General features: G+C 35.1%; 1 long non-coding RNA gene across 2 annotated transcripts; it reads right to left on the bottom strand.

Moving 5' to 3' along the window:
* Window positions 1-4352: 4352 nt before the first annotated feature.
* LOC129005822 (uncharacterized) lies at window positions 4353-12766 on the bottom strand. 2 transcript variants are annotated; one of them, XR_008491869.1, is made up of 4 exons: window positions 12728-12766; window positions 10249-10364; window positions 5104-5237; window positions 4353-4479 (listed from the first exon to the last, which is right to left on the bottom strand). It is a non-coding gene; the product is annotated as an uncharacterized LOC129005822 (long non-coding RNA). The 2 variants fall into 2 exon arrangements; XR_008491868.1 differs by lacking the exon at window positions 12728-12766 and adding an exon at window positions 12463-12692.
* Window positions 12767-13130: the final 364 nt, after the last annotated feature.

The following is a 13130-nucleotide window of genomic DNA, read 5'->3' as shown; positions in this document are numbered from 1 at the left end:
TATATATTTAATTAATAGTGAAGATTATTGAAAATGTTCTTTTGCTGTATTATGATTAGAAAATTTATGTTACAAACCCACCACATGAAGAGTCCTTTTGAATTTTTATCCTAAACAGAGCAGACATAAAAATGAATTATGCAGGTATGTGATAACTGTTATACATTATTATAATATACAAAAAATTTAAACGATAATTCAAGGTAGGGTACGGTAACCCATGAGACAAATAATTTGTACAAAATAATTATTATAATATATTACATATACTGTATATAGGGGCTATTGCCCCTACAAGCCACTAGTAATAACAATTAAGCTATTAAAACCGCGAAAATTAACGTCAAAAGTGAAGTTTCTTTCTTTTAGTGCAGTAGTAAGTAGCAACCAGGTAGCAACATTATCCTTACTAACAGTTGTTCGCTCAAGCTGTTGATTACCACAAATAGTACGTTCGTCTTACGCAAAAATCTTTAGTAGCAATTGTTACATATTTTACTGTAGGCCCTGACTGTGATATTTTGTATATTCCACGAAGCACGAAATGAAAGAATCCTTATTCACTAATGCCACATCTGATTCAAAGTACAATGCTTAATCAGTTCAAAAAATCATTCTATAAACATGCTATCTGGTAGCAAAAGCGTAATGAAAAAATCAGTCTAAAAGGGCCATTACACATTCGGCGAGTTTCTTGCAGATGTTTGGCGGTTTTTGCACTCAAGAAGTAGTTGTGATTTCTTCCCTACGAAAAGGGATTTGTTTGAATTTTTACGAGCAGGAAATATTTCTATAGTTAATCAGGAATAAAATAGATTTTCCTACAGTCACCTAACAGTGTTCATGTTCTCTCACTGATTTGAGAAAGCAAAGTGGCCAATTCACTCAACAGTGAGACAATGTTAACATTGTCTCACTCTAATTACTTTGTCTCACTCCAGATTTGCAACGTGAAGGGACGAAATAGTGAGCGCAACATGCAGACAAGGTCGTATGTGCGCGAAATACGTTGGCAGCACTGGCTGTAAATCAGCTGGTCAGCTGTTGTAGCCATTGAGATATAGATTATAACTGGAGTCACTACTCTCTGGTTAAAGATTAGAGAAAAACGTGCCACTGTTTTTGCTTGTTTGTTTTCGGCGTTTCGTGTTGTTAGGTTGGCCGTGTGATCGGTTGGTGGGATGCTGTCAAATTCCAATTCATTCTAACATAACCATACTATTCATTTGAGGTTAGGCCTATCCGTTATTTCAAGGACTTGTATCAAAAACTTATTTAGGTTATTGCACGTTAAAACCTGTGCATTTAAAGTTATTTTGAAACATATAATTTTTTTTGATGGTAAATAAATAGGCTACTAACTTATTTACCTCTTTTCAAGCTATGTGGTGAAAATAGGCTAGTCAAGTTTCCTGGTTTAGAGATATTGCCGATATTGGTTTAGTCTTGGGTTTATCCTATGGCATTTGATAAAGAACGACCATCGGTTTATGATCTTGTTAAAATGGGTTGCTCTTGCTCGTAAAATAAATAATTAAACTTATATTGCAATCATGATGTTGACATATTTTTGTTTGCTATCAACAAGACAATAGGATGACGCCATCTTGATCTTGCCTCTAATTTGACAAATCCCACCAACCGATCACCTGGCCAACCTAACAACACGAAACTCTGAAACAAAACCATCAAAAACAGTGGTACGTTTTTAAAACACAGAGTGGTTACTCCAGTTATTATTATAGCTCAGTGGTTGTAGCCTACTGTTGTATTTGTCACTTCACATTAAATGGCATATTAAAAGATCACTTCTGTGTAAAAATATGTTACGTTGTTTGCCAAATTATTTGTTTTATGGTAACTGTAGGAAAAATATAATATGCAACTCGAGTGCAAAGTGCAATTGCCTCACTCGAGGAGAAACCATTCCTGACTCGCCTACGGCTCGTGAGTAAGGATTTCTCTCGAGTGAGTCAATTGCTCACTTTTCTCACTAGTTGCACAAATAACTATTGCCACCTGTTTCAACTACACAAGTTGGTTCTATGATATTAAATAACATTAAAAAGATATAAGGTTTACCAACAGGGTGCAGTACTACTAATTGTTTAAATTGATGACAACAGCTAATTTTAACCAAGCAGCAACAAAAAACTGTGATACAAAATGAGAACTGTCAAAGTAGGATTTTTTCCTGAGGTATGTTTAGGTTATTAATTTAAGAAATCAATTTTGATATTGTGGGAATAAGGCGTTTTATTTTTTAAGTGCATCGTTCTTTAACTTATTGACTTCATTTTTTCCTATTTGTTAAAAAAAAGAACTATTGTGTTTGTATGGTTTATTTCCCCTAAAATAATGTTTGGGAAACGGAGTATCCAGTTAATACTTTTCGGACCTCTAAAAGTGTATCTACATACGACAAATCTATGGAACATAATTATTCTCTTTAGCGTTCTCTTCCCGTTGCGAAGAACGGGTATGACTGCTAGTTAACCATAAAAGAATGTTAAATACGTTTTTTTAATCAGGATTAGTTAAATAAAATCAGTACAATTGTTTGTACAATTAACAAATTATGATTATAGTACAGACAGTTGCTAATTGCTGCATTTACTTCCTTTTGCCACAATCCAGTATTCTAGTATTCCAACCAAACAACACAAATTGTTTAAAAAGCAACATTATTTGTTCTTATTTTTAACCTATAATAATAATTTCACAAGAAATAATAACTGTCCGGATTTGTTAACATCAATCAGTAGTTGTTACTTGCAAAAGTAAACAGATTTGTTTGTAATTTTATATCAAAATTCACAGAATCTCATTGTAGAAAACGTAATAACATGTATGTTTGTTAGTTATTAAAATATGTTTAATTTACACATTAGGCTACCTGTAGTATTTACTTGTCAAGGCAGACGTAAACCGATTTGCTAGAAATTTAATGTAAAATGTCAAAAAAATCATGACTAAGAACGTAATGATATTTGTTTTTGTAAATCATCAAAAAGTTGTACAAGCTACATATTTATACTAAACACATTTATTATGAGTCAGTGTCCCTTGTTTCCGTGGATGTACGTACGCCCCAACAATAGGAGTCGGACCCGGAAAACAAGACGATTAGTGATAGTTGACAGACTCTCTGTCTCACTCTGACCGTTCCAAAACTTAAAATATTTTTAGAATGAACTTAAAATTTGATTATTTTTTCGGGAAGTCGTAACAGTTTGATACGTTTGCCCTTTGCAGTATTATTAATATGGTTTACACAAGAATCTACAGAATGACTGTTGAAGTGATTGACTTTAAATTAAAGAACTACATTTTAACGTTTTATTTTATTTTTGTATATTATGATTTAGTTAAAATGAAAATAAAACGTTTAATTTATAATGTACGTTAGTTAGATGGAAAGTAAATAAAAGAAACGTATTATAACATTAAAAACATATATTTACGATTATACTGTTACAAGACGGTAAATACACAAAAAAGATGGTAAATGGTTACCACTTACCATCTTTTTTGTACATTTACCGTCTCTACTTGAATACAGTACCGGTACTGCAAGTAGTTAAATCTCATTCACGAGGAACAGGTGTAGTATTGACTTTTAGAGAAGGATAGGATTAATATTCCAGCTCCACTCAATATTGCACGCAGAAAACTGCGTTGTATTTTCAAACCTCATTCAAGAAAGGGGTGGTGCCAATCTGTCGTGGTGACAAGCTGACGGCGGCCGCAGAGGTGCCAATCAGTCGTAACAGTACACGACAGATTGGAACCTCGAGAAAGGGGCGGTGCCAATCTGTCGCGGTGCCAAGCTGACGGCGGCCGCAGAGGTGCCAATCAGTCGTAACAGTACACGACAGATTGGAACCTCTAGAAAGGGGTGGTGCCAATCTGTCGTGGTGCCAAGCTGACGTGGGGTGATATTTCATGGCCTCATGTCAACGAGGTTCCAATGTGACGCCGGGTGCTAAAACACCATGGTGCCAATCTGTCGTGGTGCCAATCTGACTGCGACTCCCCTTAATTGACAAACCTACAAAGACGTGAGTGAGTCAGTAGAATAATTTACTTGTAAAATTCAGTAGGTATGTTGGAAACTGAACCAATCACTGCCATCAATAAAAGAGTAGGCTATGTCAAAACAACTGGTCTATCAACTTACAAAATCTCAATTCCATCTTTGACATTATGTTCAGATTGGGACTCAATGATGCATGAACCTGAAAATGAGTGAAAAATGTGGGCAATTACTGATGCCATACTTAGATAAAAATTTGTAAAACTTACCCAGATAAAATTTTACGCAACAGCTCTAACCCTTTGACAATAGAAGATAAATGTTTTCCTTCACTTGTCAATATCATGATTGTGCGGCATGTGGTTTCTACGACTATTGTAGAATTCTTTTGTCGGTAGAATTCCTCATGATTTGAAAGCTCCAAAAGGCAGGAAAATACTTTTCTGAAATATATTCTGCAGTTAGAGTGTTGATAATACAACCCTATCATTATTTGAATGTCTAATACTTATGATCAATTATATCAACCACTACATCATGTTTCCACAGAGAATTTGATTGAGAAATTAATCAATTAAATTAAATTCATGCTAAATAAAAAAAATACTGTAATGAAATAATGTGAGTTTCAGTTTTTTTACACCTGAGGAATTTTAAATATCATTTGCAAAGGGTGGTCAAAATCCTTGGTCTTAATAGAATCCAACCTGTTGTTAGAAAGCATAATTTATCATTATCATTATCAATATCAATTAAGAGTGGATGTGACAAGGGCATATTTTAACCCCAATCTGAGTGAAGGATGACTCTGTTGAAAGAATCCTCTTGTGAGATGCCTTGTGTAACTCTGTTACTGACTAAGATTGTCTGTTTCATTAGTATTAGGATCATTATTTATTGAAGCCCAATGCCAAATTACCACTGTGTCCAGAATTGATCCTCATCAAGATTGAAACTGCTTTTTCGGATTTGAAAATATCAATACCTAAATGGTTAATATAAACGTAAACCATATAAATGGTAAATATGGTTAGTATAAATGGTTAATTTTGTATAAAGTAACTTACACAATAAGCTTAGGATCGTGGTTGTTCATTATGTCGCAGAGCAAACCTGGTATATCAGCCCCAATCAGAAATTTAATCATATCTTCATCATTGCAGCTCTTCACAATCTCCATTAGTTTGTTAATTGCAAGACCCTATGCAAAAAAATAAATTATTAATATTATAAATCATGCTTCAATGAAACTTATGATAAAGCTTTTATTCAACCAAGATGTTAGCTTTGTTTCCTCTTTGGAAGTGAACATGAAGTGGAATGTAGAGATAATTTGTTCATATGGAATTCATATGGTTTTGAATGAGTAAAATGTGAAACTGTTGAAAATGTGACCTTGTATGCAGCTGCAGACAAGCCTTGTGTTATTTTGTATTTAAAATAAATTTCTGAAACTTGCTGTTCAGTTCTTTTAGTTAATTTGTTCTTTAGCCTGTTTAAAATTAATTACAACAGCTGATATTTTTAAATAATTCATTATATTGTTACCTATTACAAATAAACATTATTCTATTCTGGTTCTTCTTGTTCACATGACTTACTCATTTTTCTCTCATAATTTTCATTTATTACACACAAACACTCCACATTATTTAATGGTCCTTTGAGCCGGATATTACTTAAGCGATTTGGAATTACACTCAACCAGTAGAAATCTTTTTATAATATTTCCTCATTTTACCCATTGTTTTCTGTGCCTCTGAACTCTTACCTAACTGAATTCTTATTTCCATATTGGAACTCTTAACCCTCTCAAATACACTTTGTGAATTTTTTAAATTTATCTCATCATGTTTGTACAATGGTATCTCCAAATATTGATTTTAAAATTGAAACTTATATGCAACTCACATCTTTTATTAAAGTTTGTATGAACAAAATAAAAACATCATAGATCAACTTGAACAAGAAGAAACATTAACATTTGTGCAACACAAAGCCTGAAAGACTCTTATGCAAGAAGCCCAGAAGAAGAAAGAAGACTTTCATTCTTATTTTCAGCAAATTGTAAGTACATCAAGTGAAGATGATTTGGATAATGAAACTATAAGTCAAGATGAAGATCAAATCAATTACCTATTCATCCACATTACAAGCTACATAAAATCACTGCTTCCTGAAATTGGCTCTAGCCCGGATTCGCCCAAGGTTGGTTGCAGCCCAGCTCAATCTCAGGTATGTTTAACTAAATTTGAACTTTCAAAATTTGATGGAAATCTAACTAATTGGACATCATTCATAAATTTCTATGACTCCACTATCCACACCAATGACTCTTTGTCTAGTGTAATAAAATTTCAATACCTTTTGAGTGTATTGGGCAAAGAGCCACTAAATTTGATTCGAAGTCTCCAAATTACTGGACCCAATTATGCAGTAGCATAGGCCTACAATTTGTTAAGAGAAAGATACCACAATGACAGGCATCTACAACTTTTACATTTAAATCAACTGCTAGATCTACGTAACATTTCTAGTTCAAACATCACAGGTGTGAGAGATTTTGTCAATCGTTTCAATGAAAACACTCAAGCTTTATCAGCATTGAACTATGATGGCCAAGACTCAGAACTTGTTGTTGTCCGTAGTCTTATTAAGAAAGTTGGATCTTAATCTTTGTCACAAATTAGAATCAGTTTGTAACAAATTTGATACATCAGATCATTCATTGCCTACTTCAAGACAGATAATTACTTTCCTTAATAATGAATGCACTTATTTTGAGGATGCTATGCTGTCCCAAAACATGACCAGTAGTGAACAACAAATGACACCCAAATATTCCTTGAACACTAACAAAAGGTTCCCACTTCAGAGAACTACTACAGTGAATGTGGCCAAACCTTTGTTTAATACTCAAAAAGACAGTTGACCAACACCAAATACATGTTTTTTTTGTTTTTTTTTTTGTAACCAACTAAGTCATAAAATCTACTCGTGTTCAAAATTCCTTGCCTTGTCCCCACATGAAAAGGTACCAGTTGGTTAAACAATCTCAAAAATGTGTTTTATGTATTGGACTACATGCATAAAAATTTTGTCTATCTAAGTCATCTTGCAAAAAGTGTGGAAATCACAAGCACCACACACTGTTGCATTTTGACCATGTCAAAAGTAACCAAGTTTCACTTAGTTCTAACGAGTTAAACAATCACATTGATGATCAAGAATCGTCTAAGATGAAACCAAACACATCCGTTTCTCCAGTGTCACCACATCAGTCTATGCAAACAAATCTCAATGAAAATAATACTGTCTTACTTGAAACATTGTTAGTAAAAATCACTTCCTCTTCTGATGAGCCACATGTGTTTTGAGCTCTTCTTGACTCGGGCAGTATGTGTAATTTAATAACCGAACATGCAGCTAGGATCTTAACTTAAAAAGAACCAAGTCCAATACCCAACTAACAGAAATCAATCAACATGTAACTACCAACAGAGGGCAGATTTTAATTGATCTCCAAACTATGTCGGGTAAAATGGTAGTCGAAGCTCAACCTGCTCTCGTCCTTGAAAAGTTGACAGTTGATGTTCCTCGTTCATCCACTTCATCAAGTCCAGCTCAACCTCAGAGAACCATTGCAATGAATGTAACCAACCCGAACTCATCAAGTCCAGCTCAACCTCAGAGAACACCACTGCAATGAATGTAACCAAACCAAACCCATCAAGTGAGTTTCAAACCAAAGGCACCCAGCTTATACAACCTGAAACAAAACTCATCACAATAAAGAGGCTGGTGGCAAACACTATGCCTAAGTTCGCAAACTCAAAAATTAGAAATACCACAGTGACAGTGACAAAACCTCAACCGACGAATACAGATACAACAGTGAGCTCAACTACCTTGACAAGTGATAGAGCTACTATCCATCCTACCAACACTGCTGTCTTCCCAAGTGACCATGCTGTTAATGCTGTTATAGACCCTACTGATAATGCTGTCACCCATCCTACTGACCCGGTTGCTATCCAATCGACAGACAGTGCTGCCGTTAACCCAATCCACAGTGAAACCACTACAGTAAAGACAGTCAAGCAATCCAGTCAAGTGGTTATATCTTCCGATGGATCTCTGACCAATAGCTACTCTTCATCCCAAACCACAAAGGAAACGCTCAGCCTCCAACATCAACTTGTTGAATTTTTGAAACAAGAATACTTGAAATTGAGGAGGTGTTTGAACCCTCGAAACTTGTTAACTTCTATTCTTCAATCTCATCATGAAACACCAAAGTTCCTTCAAAACTCTGATGATCACCATTTCAAAGAGCTAGGACTTCAGTGGTCTCCAGCAAAAGTTTTTAAGTTGTACCCCAGGAAAGATGGTATAGGTTGAAAAGCAAAAGTAGGAAAAAGCAACCAGCTGCTATAGCCGGCCTACAACAAAACTTTGTGTTCCTGTGCTTTGCTCAGGAAACTGTTGAAGTGAGGACACTTCAAGGCCTGGAGTATGTTCAGTTCTATTAGTTATTTTTTTCTTTAGCCTGTTTAAAATTAATTACTACAGCTGATGATTTTTAAATAATTCCTTATATTGTACAAATAAACATTATTCTATTCTGGTTCTTCTTGTTCACATGACCTACTCATTTTTCTCTCATAATTTTGATTTATTACACACAAACACTCCACACTTGCTTTCTGATTTTTTTTTTAATTCCAATAAAACTCTGTAATTCCTATAAAAAATAAGTTAGGCCTACCTAAAAACATATACAGGGTTAGTAAAAAGTGTGGAGACCCCCCGTTATTTTTTTAACGGGCCCATACTAGAAAAACTAAACTCGGCACACCTTTATGACATGAAGTTCTTTTTGGCCATAACCGTCACTTGGTGTACATCCCCAAAATGGGGAATTTTGGGGGAAACTCAAAAATTTCAAATACAAAGACCCCTCATTTTGAAGGTCCTGGTAAAATAAAACCAACAACACAAACTAGAGGTCTTTATTTTAATCCAGTAAAAAATGGCAGCCAATTGAAATTCTCAGAAGTTCAATTTAACTTACACCTTTCCAAGTCTGGAGACCTGCTGTAAATTTTGTAGCGGCTCACACTAGGAAAACTAAACTCTACACACCTTTTTGGCATGTTATGAAGTACTTTTTAAGCCTAATATAGCCACTTGCTTACCCAACCCAAAATGGGGGATTTTGGGGGAAACTCAAAAGCTTTAAATGATAAGCCCCATCGAGTGACCCCTCATTTCGAAGGTCCTGGTAAACAAAAACTAACAACGCATACTAGAGGTTTCTATCTCAATCCAGTAAAAAAATGGAAGCTGATTAAAATCTTTAGAAATTGGAAATAAATTGCAATTTTATATTCAATTAGCTGCCATATTTTACTGTGTTAAGATAGAGACCTATAGTTTGCGTTGTTACTTTGTTTTTATTATGACCTTCAAAATGAGGGGTCACTCGATGGGGCTTACCCTATCATTTAAAATTTGTGAGTTTCCCCCAAAATCCCCCATTTTGGGTTTGGGAACTTATGAGAATTTCAATTGGCTGCCATTTTTTACTGAACTGAGATAGAGACCTCTAGTTTGCGTTGATGGTTTTCTTTTACCAGGCCCTTCAAAATGAGGGGTCACTCGATGGGTCTTTTTATTTGAAATTTTTTAGTTTCCCCCTAAATCCCCCATTTTGGGGATGAACGCCAAGTGGCGGTTATGCCCAAAAAGTACTTCATAACATGCCATAATGGTGTGCCGAGTTTAGTTTTTCAAGTATGGGCCGTTAAAAAAATAACAGGGGGTCTCCACACTTTTTACTAACCCTGTATAAAGGTAGGCATATGATAATAGGTCTGATTTGAGACACAGTACCGGTAGAGAGTTTTAAATTAGTCATCCGACCTCTGGTTACGGACTACCCGTCTTATTTCCCTTTTACCTGAGTACAATCAAGTACTTTGATAGGCTATTGTATGCTATTTCCACGTGTATTTTTGTGAGTTATTTGAAACTGGCTCTAAACTGTAGCAGGCGGCCGAGACGACCCCTTTACTACTCCTGAATGTTTTTTTTTTCTTTTTCATAATATATTAGCCAGCCATTAGGTAACTTATCTGTACTGAGTTAACTCAAGCACATAACTAGGCTATTCTTTATTAGTTCAAAAATATTTAGTGAATTAGACCTACCTGTTTTTTTATACTCCTAGACATGAAGTACATTTTAAGGGTCTTTATCTGTCTCCGAAATGAGTTCCTCATTTTTTATTGTGGGCAGGAGAATTTGGCAATAAATAATTTTGTATCTGAAACAAAGACAACAAAAGTGAACATGCAGCTTAATTCAAGTGGGTCCAGAACAGGGCTGAAGCTAAGAGGTGGTGAGATAATTATAATGTACCCGCAACGGCAGGAAAATATTGTCCGTTGCCCGTTGTTGTAGCTTGGATGTCACACGTCGCGTCCAGTGATTTTACAAAATGTATCCGTTCTTCCTAAGTAAATACTGATCGGTAAATGTGTAGGCCTAATTGTTTGTGTTTGTGTCTTGTGAACTATATATTGTTTTGCCTAAACGACGTGCAATGGACTGAACATTTCTGACTGGACCGTCTGATGATAGCACAATGTTGTGCTGAAACCTAGGTCGCAGTAAAAGAATTATTTTAAACTGGAGACTAAAGGTTGGCTACGGTATTTTAACCATCATATTACATCATGGTGTCCCCGCGAATGTGGGTGATGTTAAGCTTTTTGTCGGCATGACACGATGCTGATGATGACTCAGCGACCGCAGGAGATGTTCTCCATGGTGCCACAAACTTGATTGATTTGTTCAGTTTTTAGGCTAGTACTAATTATTCTTTTTATGTTGTCTTCGGTCTGTTGGACCAACACACCCTATGTGCATTCGGTGTAGAGGACCAAAGTACACAATTGCAGAAAATATTACGTCATCGGACTCACAGACTGAAGACACCACTCTAGGGTTAACATTTCAGGCCAACTAAGCTACAATCCAACAGGTTTAACGCTAAAACAAAGTAGGCCTATACTCAATGGCTGAAATTAAGTAACTTAGGCTAAGTTTAAAAACCGTGAAATTTATTTACTTTGGTTTATCTTATAACCTGAAATAAATATAGACCTAATACTAACTTATTTGTTTCATTCATTCACTTTAGTGCCATCTTTTTAATACGGTAATTTAATAATTTTCGATGAAATGGCGACCATACAAAGTAGGTACTGTAGCCTATTTTAAGCCAAGTATGAATGGAGATGAGTGTAGGATGAGTGGCGCGATCTTGTAGTCTTGTTAGTGACTAAGGCCGACATATTCCTTAGACACAGCTGTTAATTAATAGCCCATACAGCTAGCTAATGGCAACTAAGGGACCTACAGTTTATAGTGGAATCCGAACCACATTTTTGCCTTGGTATATAGGCCTACGAATTGGTCTAATTATCAGGATGGTAACTTACTTCGGATAGGCCTAGTCATAGTAGGGCCTACTCACTCATGGGGACGTTAATCCACACCAGAGAGTATCCCATCCACAGTGCATGCCTATAAATATCCACAATTCGTGACCTCTTAGTAGCTGGATTACAGGACGACGCCACCCGTCCCAGTCTAAGTTAATCTACTTCCACTTCTAATCTAATCAGATCAAGTAAATGGGGTACAGTTTCTTAACTGGGCTACGCTAATATTGATTGAAACTATCGATTTGATTAGGAAACCTTCATGCAATTTTTTCACCATCAGCAAGTTTGGTTGGTTAGGTTAGGCTATGATATTTTAGTTTAATGTTATATATATATTTTAAATTATCAATTAAGCTTAACTTATTATCAATATTTTCAATTATTTTTATAATCTTATTTTTTATAATTTATAATTTTTATAATTTATTACTTATTTTTATAATTATAAGATAAATTATCAATATTTTCAATTCGATAGTTTCTATCAATATTAGCGTAGCCCAGTTAAGAAACTGTAGGCCTACCCAGTAAATGTTACTTAAGCTATTCTGGCAACAGCCAATTGGGAGGCGGAGCTAGTGGTTAACGCTCATCAATAGTGGTAAGGTGACCACCATCTTGTCAAAATTCATGGTGGCAACTTGACCTGTCACTCCCTCTGCCTATTCTATTGTTGTTCTGTGTTCCCTGGTTACAGTAATTTAACTTAATAATCATTAAATAATTTAATACAAATAAGTTTTAACCCTCGAGGAATGGAAAGATGAATAAAATTGAGGAACCTGATAGCTTGGTCAAAACTTGTGGGAGTGCCCCCTAATTTTATCATGGTAAAAAAAAAATTGTATTGGCCTAACTCTAATTCTTTGTAGGCCCTACCCGTCAAATATTTAGAAATTTTAAAAACATTACCTTAATGAGTTAACAAATACTAATTAACTATATCAAGCCAAGCACAAAATGTGTTTGCTTAAATTCCAAAGATGAGCTTGTTTAAGCTAGAACTTGTAAAACTTGCCCTCAGGACTTTAACATCTTTATAAGTTTTCGCTTCTAAATTTGATATTACATTCTCACAAACAGATACAGGTAACTTGTTTACAAACGCAAGACATACTACATTCTTTGACACACAATAGACACTCAACTACTACTAAAATAATAATAATAATTTTACTTTTGGTTTTGTTGTTTTGAAATCAAATCAAGAATCAAGATAAGATTGAAGGAAGAATAAGAAACCAAACCACATCACTTTTTCAAAACTCTTCTTCTTTTCTTGTTTGCCTAGAAGCAGCTTGTTTGGTAAAAATACCATGTAGCTACGTTATTTAAACTGAAATCACTAATAGATTAAATTTGACCTGGGCTTTCTTGAAATATTAGTCAGGTATCAGAGCCGCCTAAGGTGGCTGTGCAGGTATATGGCCTCTAGCAAGAGGCCCTAAGGTGATGTCAGATCAAGACAACATCGATCAAAGTGGTCGAACTCAAGACACAACATGACATTTAAAATTACGACACTTTTAATTCCGCGGCGAAAGGATAATTTAAAAGCTCCTTTAACCAAATAGAATGAT

This window comes from Macrosteles quadrilineatus, unplaced genomic scaffold (genome assembly GCF_028750875.1).
Source record: "Macrosteles quadrilineatus isolate MER2022 unplaced genomic scaffold, UCM_ALF_1.0 Scaffold_36__1_contigs__length_1205136, whole genome shotgun sequence".
Classification (NCBI taxonomy): domain Eukaryota; kingdom Metazoa; phylum Arthropoda; class Insecta; order Hemiptera; family Cicadellidae; genus Macrosteles; species Macrosteles quadrilineatus.
The sequence above is the reverse complement of the archived record's forward strand: the minus strand, read 5'-3'. Positions and strand labels throughout refer to the sequence as shown.